Here is an 8,231-nt window from a genome sequence, read left to right as displayed (position 1 = left end):
GATGAAATTTCCTTGTAGAAACTCCGCGTTGACAACAATAAAATTCTCTGTCAGCCAGGAAAGCTGACACCCATTCCACAAAATAACTTGGCAAGCCCAGAGCCCGTAGTCTGTACATCAGAGGCCCATGTTCGACACTGTCATATGCTTTCGAGATGTCTAGAGTTACCAGCGCAGCATACTGTCGACGCTGAGGTGACAACAGATCGAGCAGCGTCGTCTTCCTCTTCCTCCCAAACGGCAACTAGGCAGTGGGCGGGGAGCACCGAGCCGTTTATAGCGCCTGAATTTTGGCGTGCAGTTGAAGACTTTGTGCCCGGTGGGGAGGTGGCCGACACCTTTCACATGGTTTGGGCATGCAGGCAAAATCCTTCTCTCCCCTCATCACCCCTTCCCCTACCCGAGAGGTGTCTTGAATCCACTCTGCTCGGCTGCCTGGAACTATGGGCCAAACAGGCCCTGGTTCGGCGGACCTGCGCAGCAGTCAGGACCAACGGGGTCCCGGAATGAGGGACTCCGCGTTCTATTGTAAGAGGCGTGACCCATTAGGGGCCTCTCCCCGTCCACCTCTCTCTATATATAGATAAATTCTTTTCACCACCAGCACATAATAGATTGTTCCGCAAAACACAAGAACCTTAAAAACGACGCCTTTTTTGCTGCTGTTTCATTTTTCTGCGTGTGGCACTGTGCACTGCCGAAAATCTTTTCTGGACGAGTCTGCCTCCACCTTCCTGTGAACTGCGGCGCATATCTTCCCAACTTTATGTTCGCCGGAGAACTCCACCTACACATTCTGCCGCGCAGCGATCTTCTTGAGACGATGTGAGACACCGTGTGGATACGGGATGCGCACGCCCTTCTTTCGTGCCTCTTCCTGCGGCCCAGGAGGGCGAGGTGCCGCCTTTACCTTCAGCTTGCACAAAATTCGTTCTGTTAACCGTGCAAGGACCCGTCGCGGTGGCTCAGTGGTTAGGGCACTCGGCTACTGATCCGGAGTTCCCGGTTTTGAACCCGACCGCGGCGGCTGCATTTTTATGGAGGCGAAACGCTAAGGCGCCCGTGTGCTCTGCGATGTGAGTGCATGTTAAAGATCCCCAGCTGGTCGAACTTATTCCGGAGCCCTCCACTACGGCACCTCTTTCTTCCTTTCTTCTTCCACTCCCTCCTTTATCCCTTCCTTTACGGCGCGTTTCAGGTATCCAACGAAAGTTGAGACATATACTGCGCCATTTCATTTCGCCAAAAACCAATTATTGTTAACTGTGCAAGGTTCTTTTCTTGATAGCCTGCTTCACGAAGTCTGGACACTAGCCCAAGGAAACCTTCCTTTGCATCGCTTCCAGAATTTTTCCCTGGAAAGCCTCTACCTTGATCTCTAGAATGCTATACGGCACTCCACAGTAGGTAGCTAGGCCAGCACGGTGCCGACCGGCCGCCGCGAAACGCTGGTGAGGCCGGAGGAGCCCAAGGCATAATCATCCTGCTCAGCTGGCTCAGATTCGGGCATGGGCTCTGAGTGGCCCGTCCTGTTTTGTCTCTAGTTGTTGAATTTTAATGGCTAGGATCTCATTTTAATGCCTAAGTTAGAATCGGAGCTGAAGGGAGAGTTCGGTTGGAGAAGAGGAAGGGGCGGCAGCTACATTAACCCAACTGCTCACACGCCGGGCATTGCACTAAGCTATGGGCGAGGGTGAAGGTACGGTAGTTGTAGAGGGTGCAGAAGGGGTTGGTGGTAGCAAGGCTTAATGTAAGTGGATGGTACAGTTTCTGCCTGGAGGCAACACCTTAGTGTTTGGTGGCAGTTGTCAAGGCATAAGAGGGAACTTTCGACACATTTCGCAGATACAGTTCACGGCTTTTACTCAACATCGTTTCTCCATCTAATTCATTCATAACCCTTACCTGTATATATAGCAGCGGTGGACCGCGAATAGAGCCGCTGCAATTAGCCTCCTCTGACAAACGGGTCTATATACAAGGGAAGAAAAAGCACAAGGTTAGAGAAGAAACTTAGACATGGCCATTGCGAAAATATTTCACCACCTCTTCGGCATTCAATTCCAAAGTTCCTCCCGACGCGTCCCATGAAATATTTAGTCGAACAAAAGTGAATAGAATATGTGTGAGGCATAACAAATAATTAGCTACGGTTGAAATACTTCTGAACCCAGTTAGAGATCGAAAGCTGTGGTGTGTCGGGCAAGTAGTCACGGCTTGCCGTCTGTAACGAGCGCGTTTCACACACTGGAAAGGCAGCGCTCCCGGCCTGCGCCCTGGCAGGTGGCAGATATATTAATGGTTAATAGAGAGAGGTCGGTCACCCAACGAACGCTGCGGCCTTGTCTACCTTCCTCTACCGGCGAATATAAAGGTCAAAGGTCAACGTCAAAGGTCAAGAATCAAAGGTCAAGTGATGCGACAAAATAGTGGAGAACATATGGTAAGACCTATAGCCACACTTGACCTCTGGCTCACTTGAAGGTCAACCGGCAACGCGCGGCGAAATCAGCTTTACCTAACGTAGTGAAGCTTTCGCTTCAGAAATATAAACGTTGTTTTTGTGGATCCGAATGGTGGAGTACTTCCAAAGTACATGCACAAAAATTTGATTGATGCAGAGAAGATTAGCATGGACCCTGCGAGAATGAGATCTAAAAAATGATTTTCTTTTCAGTGCCCTGAGTTCAGTCACACTGCACACGGGTGAAACACAAAAAGCACCTGTGTGCTCTGCGAAGTCAGTGCACGTTAAACATCCCAACGTGGTCTAAATTCTGAAGACATCCACCACAGGAACTGGTGGTGGTAGCGGTTGTCTACTCAAATAATAGTAAAAGAAAGGACAAAATTTTTGCTAGCCCCGGCATCTGCCATCGATAATAATAATTGGCTTTTGGGGAAAGGAACTGGCGCAGTATCTGTCTCATATATCTTTGGACACCTGAATCGCGCCGTAAGGGAAGAGATAAAGGATGGAGTGAAAGAAGAAAGGAAGAATAGGTGCCGTAGTGGAGGGCTCCGGAATAATTTTGATCACCTGGGGATCTTTAACCTCCAGTGACATCGCACAGCACACGGGCACCTTAGCGTTTTTCCTCCATAAAAACGCAGCCGCCGCGGTCGGGTTCGAACCCGGGAACTTCGGATCAGTAGTCGAGCGCCCTAACCACAGAGCCACCGCGGCGGGGCTGCCATCGATTGAGACTGAAGCACCTGAGCTGGGGCAGCGGAAATAAAAGATAGCAGGCAGAATGGAGAAATGAAATGAAAGAGGTGTGGGGACAGGAAGAGAGGATAGGGGAGAAGTAATATGTACAAACTATTTACACAATAGGCAATGTGTTTAGGTTGTGCGCGTGATTAGTTCATTTTAGAGCAATTAAATCTCACACACGCACAGCACTGTGTTAGCTAAAACTGGAGTGGGGCGTGCAGTTATTAATCGTTCAAGCAGAACTCGCGGAGCGTTCGGTCACTCCGTGTAGCTACCTGACGGAGAACAGACGGCACGTCAAGCCCGTGTGTTCGAGGAATGCACAGAGGCTCACCAAAGTTCGCTCACGAGTGCGCGCACTGCCCTGCGGCAAATATAACGTCTTGAAGGAGTCTTGTAGAGTGCCCTGCGCCCTATATTCCGCTAGCATATTGCGACGAGCATCGGCGAACGGTGCACAATGAAGGAGCAGGTGTTATAGTGCTTCCACTGCACCGCATCCGTAACACACATCACTCGTTGCGATTCCGTGACGCACCCGTCGTTCCCCGGGCCACACGCAGCCAATGCGCGCGCGGAGGATCATTGCACGTTGTGACCGTGTAAGTGCGCGACAGGCGGTGATACTGTCGATGCGCTCACATCCTGCGATGCGTGGGTCGGGGTGCTGCTTTCGGAGATGGTCGTGGATGGCCGCACGCACGTCCTCCAGCGCAAGGGGCAGATCGCTGGCAGGTAGTTGTTGTGCAGCGGTTGCGAGGTCGTAAGCATCTTCGTTGCCGGCGATGCCGCAGTGACCGGACACTCACTGTGCACGAACAGCCCATCCTCACTGCGGGATGCACTCGATGCGCGAGCGAATTTCCTGCACCAGTTGGGTGCCGCGGCCGTTTGATTGCAGGCGGTTGAGGGCGGGGCGGGAATCGCACAGCAGAGCACTCCTGGGCGGCGGAAGGCCGAGGGTGAGCAGCAGGTCCAGCCCGAGCATGATCCCCATCAACTCCGCAGTGGTGGAGGAGCCCAGGAAGGTTGCTTGTTTCTGGCTGTGCAGTCGCAGGGCGGGGATGGTAGCCGCCGCGGCAAGGGAGAAGCCGTCGCGGCCCACTGAGCCGTCGGTGTACACGAGGAGATGGTCCTGGAGCTCCTCGTGTATGATGGCTCTGGCCAGCTGCTGCACAGCACAGAAGGGTGGGCTCCGCTTTCCCGCAATGCCGACGATCTCTAGCTGTACCTCAGAGGCAGCAGGAAAGGGCGCGCAGGAGCTGTGGGGGGGGGGGGGCCTTGTGTCAATTGCTCATACTCGAGCAGCGCCACGCCCATTCGTGAGCGCGGGCGTGAGCGCATACGCTGCAGCAGCGAACCACCGTCCGGTGCGCGGTGAAGCCGGTCGATGTGGTTCAGTGCCCTGCGCGCTGCTTGGAGCTCAAGTGGCCACGCTCCTGCCTCGGCCAACGCTGCGGCGCACTGCGCGTTTTTGGGCAGGCCTAGGCACACGCGCAGGGACTTGCGGTGCTGGAGCTCGAGTTTCTACCAGCACGGCTTGCGCGCCGTGACGAGCCGCAGCGCAAAGAGAACCGCCCCTAAAGCTGCGGCATTGTATAGCCGCAGCGCGGCTTGCTGGAAGATGCCCTGGCCTTGAGCGGTGAGCATGTGCACGGCGGCGGTGATCCTCTTCATCTGCAGACATTCCTTGGTCGCCGCGGGGCGGAAGGAAAGGCGCCAGTCGATGTCCAAGCGAAGGTACCGCACCGATTTACCCCAAGGAATCGGGGTCCCGTCCAGTGACAGTGGCGAGAGGTGCGCGCGCGAGCGCGATACGCAGGCCATGGCCACCGATTTGTCCGCGCTCAGCGACAGACCAAGGCTGCGCAAGCTGGCGTCGATTGCGGTCAGGGCTCCCGGAAGGCACCCCCGCACGCAGAACGCCTCGCCCGGTGGTCGCCGGCACCACAGAGCTATGTTGTCTGCATATATGGACATGTACACGTGGTGACGGCCGCTTGCGGGGAGAGAGGCCGGCACAACCGACATGGCCACATTAAACTGAAATGGTGATAAGACAGAGCCCTGCGGCACGCACACGCCCACCGGGCGAGACTTGGAGAGCTTACGCCCTACTCGTACGCACATGGTGCGCCCGCTCAGGAAGCCATGAACGTATCGAAAAAGGCGCCCGCTCACACCGGCCCCCTCAAGCACCGTGAGAATTGGTGCGCGGTGACGTTGCCAAAAGCGCCCGAGACGTCCAGTAGTAGCAGCAACGCAACCTGGCCTGTCGCCCTGGCATGCTCCAGCGCTGTAACAACGTCCGATATAGAATCAGCCGTGCACCGCATCCCGCGGAAACCCATCTGTTGCTCGTCAAACAAATCAGCCTCCGCAGCCCGCTCGTTCAGACGCTTCAACGCCATATGCTCCATGAGCTTACCTGCCGCCAATGTTAATGCCACTGGCCGGTATCCGCTCAGCCTCATAGGTGGGCGCCCTGCCTTTCGGATGGGACAAACGACCGCGGTTCGCCAATCCTCCGGTAGCTCCCCACTTTCCCACAAAGGTTGATCTGCTGCAGAAGGATCTGTCGTTGCTGCGCATCCAGGTTTGGCAGCATCTGGTATGTCACCCCGTCCTGTCCGGGCGTCGAGCGGCAGCGGCGGCAGCGCTGCAGCGCATTGTTCAGTTCCGCCGCAGTGAACGGCGCATCACATGGACTTTCCGAGGCGACGGGCGAGGGACTGGCATCGATTCTGGGGCTCTCAAGAACAGCTATGTTAGATGCGTTTGCGGAGCTGGGCCGCACGAATCGATCGGCAAACCGCTCTGCCAACTCTACAAAGCTGAGCCAGCCGGAGACTGCGAGGGCGGCCAGCTGTTGACGGTTTGCCTCTGGTTCGGTGATGTGCTGCAGGGTGTCAAACAGCCTCCGCGAGCTGACATCTTCCCCTGGCATTGTGTAGTCCACTGCCGGCGGTATAGCTTGTTGGCGTGGCGGGCGCTTCGGCGTCGAAGCGGTTCTAGACAGTTCAGTCGGCGGCTCTGTCCGTCGCGCCCGTCGCTCTGCGCGATCTCTCTTCTCGCGCAGATTGAGCAGCTTCATATCAGGTGTGGGCTGCCCTGCCATTTTCTCTGCTCGTTTGGTGGCTGCGACAGCGATTCGGACTAGACTTGTAAAGAAATCTGCGCCAGTGGCCGCAGCCTCGTCGACCGCCCACTGGAACGCACTCCAGTTGGTAATGGAGTAGGCACGTTTGGGGCGCGCCTCCAACGCAGTGGGTTCGATTAGGATGGAGTAATGATCGGAGCCAAAGAGAGATAGTGATCGGCGCCATGTCGCCTCAATGCCTCTTGATGCGAAGGCAGCGTCGATGCAGGAGCCGGTTGTTCGGCGTCGTCGAAAGGTGGGCTGGCCGGTGTTCAACGGGGTGAGTCCCAGCTGTGTTCCTGCGTCCTGCAGGTCGTCTCCACGCGGGGAGTGGCATGCACTGCCCCACGCACTATGGTGGGCATTAAAATCACCACAGATGATTTGGCACGGGGAACAGCACGAAGACACAGCACGAAAACACAGCGCGTTCCACGCGACAGCTGTACGCACATAGACACTGGCCACCGACGTGTCAACACCACCGACGCGCACTGACACCACCACGCACTTCTGGGCGTCAAATGTCGCCGCCGCCGAGCCGACGACGTTGTGCTGGACGTCCTGCTGCGCATATATCGCGCACCTTGATTTCCCGGGGCGATGAGATGTGACACAACAGGGCACCGCGGCACAGGTGGGTACCTCACACGTGGTGGCGGAGTGGTAGCCAATGTAGCCAGGTAGCCGGATCTTGGGCTCCCCGTCATGTGAACGTACGTACGTATAATGCAGCGCGATAACTTTCGGCGAATCCTGTGCGATGCGAACTCGCATGTCGGCGTACCGCGCCGCAAGTGAGCGCACGTTCCAGTGCAGGATGGATGGTATTCAGGAGGGAGTCCGGCGGCTAGCCGTCATGCTGGCTTATCTGTGCGGCTTATCTGCTTCGAAGCAAGCCCGGTGTCCATCGGTGCCCTCCGGGAAAAGTGCGCTGAGGGCGCGCAAAGCCAGCTTTAGGCATGCGATCTCCGTGTCCTGTGCGTCAGGGGGCTGACCATGAGAAACGGCCGCAGGCTCGGGCCGCGCTCTACGGGACGCCGGGCAACCGGATCGCCGCTGCCGCTGGCGGCGCTTTCGTTGCTTTGGTGGCTGCTGCTGCTGAGGTGTTCCCCTGACGGCCTGCGCATAAGAAAGAGCGCGCGGCGTCCGCTGATGTTTCTGGGCTGGAGCCGCTGTTTCAGCCTGGACGACGGTCGGACAACCCGACTGGACATCGGTGCCAAAGATTTGGTCATTAAAGTGGCCACGTGAAGCTCTCGCTGCCAGAGCGGGCACGCTGGGGCAATGGTTGCGTGCCGTCCCCCGCAGTTAATGCAGCGGGGCTTAATGCAGCGGGGCTTGCTCGCGCACCCGCCGCGGTGGCTCAGTGGTTAGGGCGCTCGACTACTGATCCTGAGTTCCCGGGTTCGAACCCGACCGCGGCGGCTGCGTTTTTATGGAGGAAAAACGCTAAGGCGCCCGTGTGCTGTGCGATGTTAGTGCACGTTAATGATCCCCAGGTGGTCTAAATTATTCCGGAGCCCTCCACTACGGCACCTCTTCTTCCTTTCTTCTTTCACTCCCTCCATTATCCCTTTCTTGACGGCGCGGTTCTGGTGTCCAACGATATATGAGACAGATACTGCGCCATTTCCTTTCCTCCCAAAACCAATTATTATTATTATTATTATTGCTCGCGCAGGTACCACGTGCGGACCGCCGCAGCGCGTGTATCGGGCTGGAGCACGACACACCTCAGTGGCATGCCCCGGGCTGGCGCTCTTGGCACATTGAAGCGGCCGGGGATGGCAGGGGCGGACCGCGAGCCTACGCTTGAATATGGTGATGAGCGCCGGGGGTGTCGGCGCCGCAAAACGGAGAGCGAGTGTGCTG

The 8,231-nt window shown here is 56.6% G+C and overlaps 1 pseudogene; it reads left to right on the top strand.

Moving 5' to 3' along the window:
* The first annotated feature begins 2,581 nt into the window (after positions 1 to 2,581).
* On the top strand, positions 2,582 to 2,674 carry LOC144108926 (U6 spliceosomal RNA; annotated as a pseudogene).
* The last annotated feature ends 5,557 nt before the right edge of the window (positions 2,675 to 8,231 follow it).

This window comes from Amblyomma americanum, chromosome 10, assembly GCF_052857255.1.
Source record: "Amblyomma americanum isolate KBUSLIRL-KWMA chromosome 10, ASM5285725v1, whole genome shotgun sequence".
NCBI lineage: Eukaryota > Metazoa > Arthropoda > Arachnida > Ixodida > Ixodidae > Amblyomma > Amblyomma americanum.
Note: the sequence above shows the minus strand (reverse complement) of the source record. Positions and strands in the feature narration are given on the sequence as shown.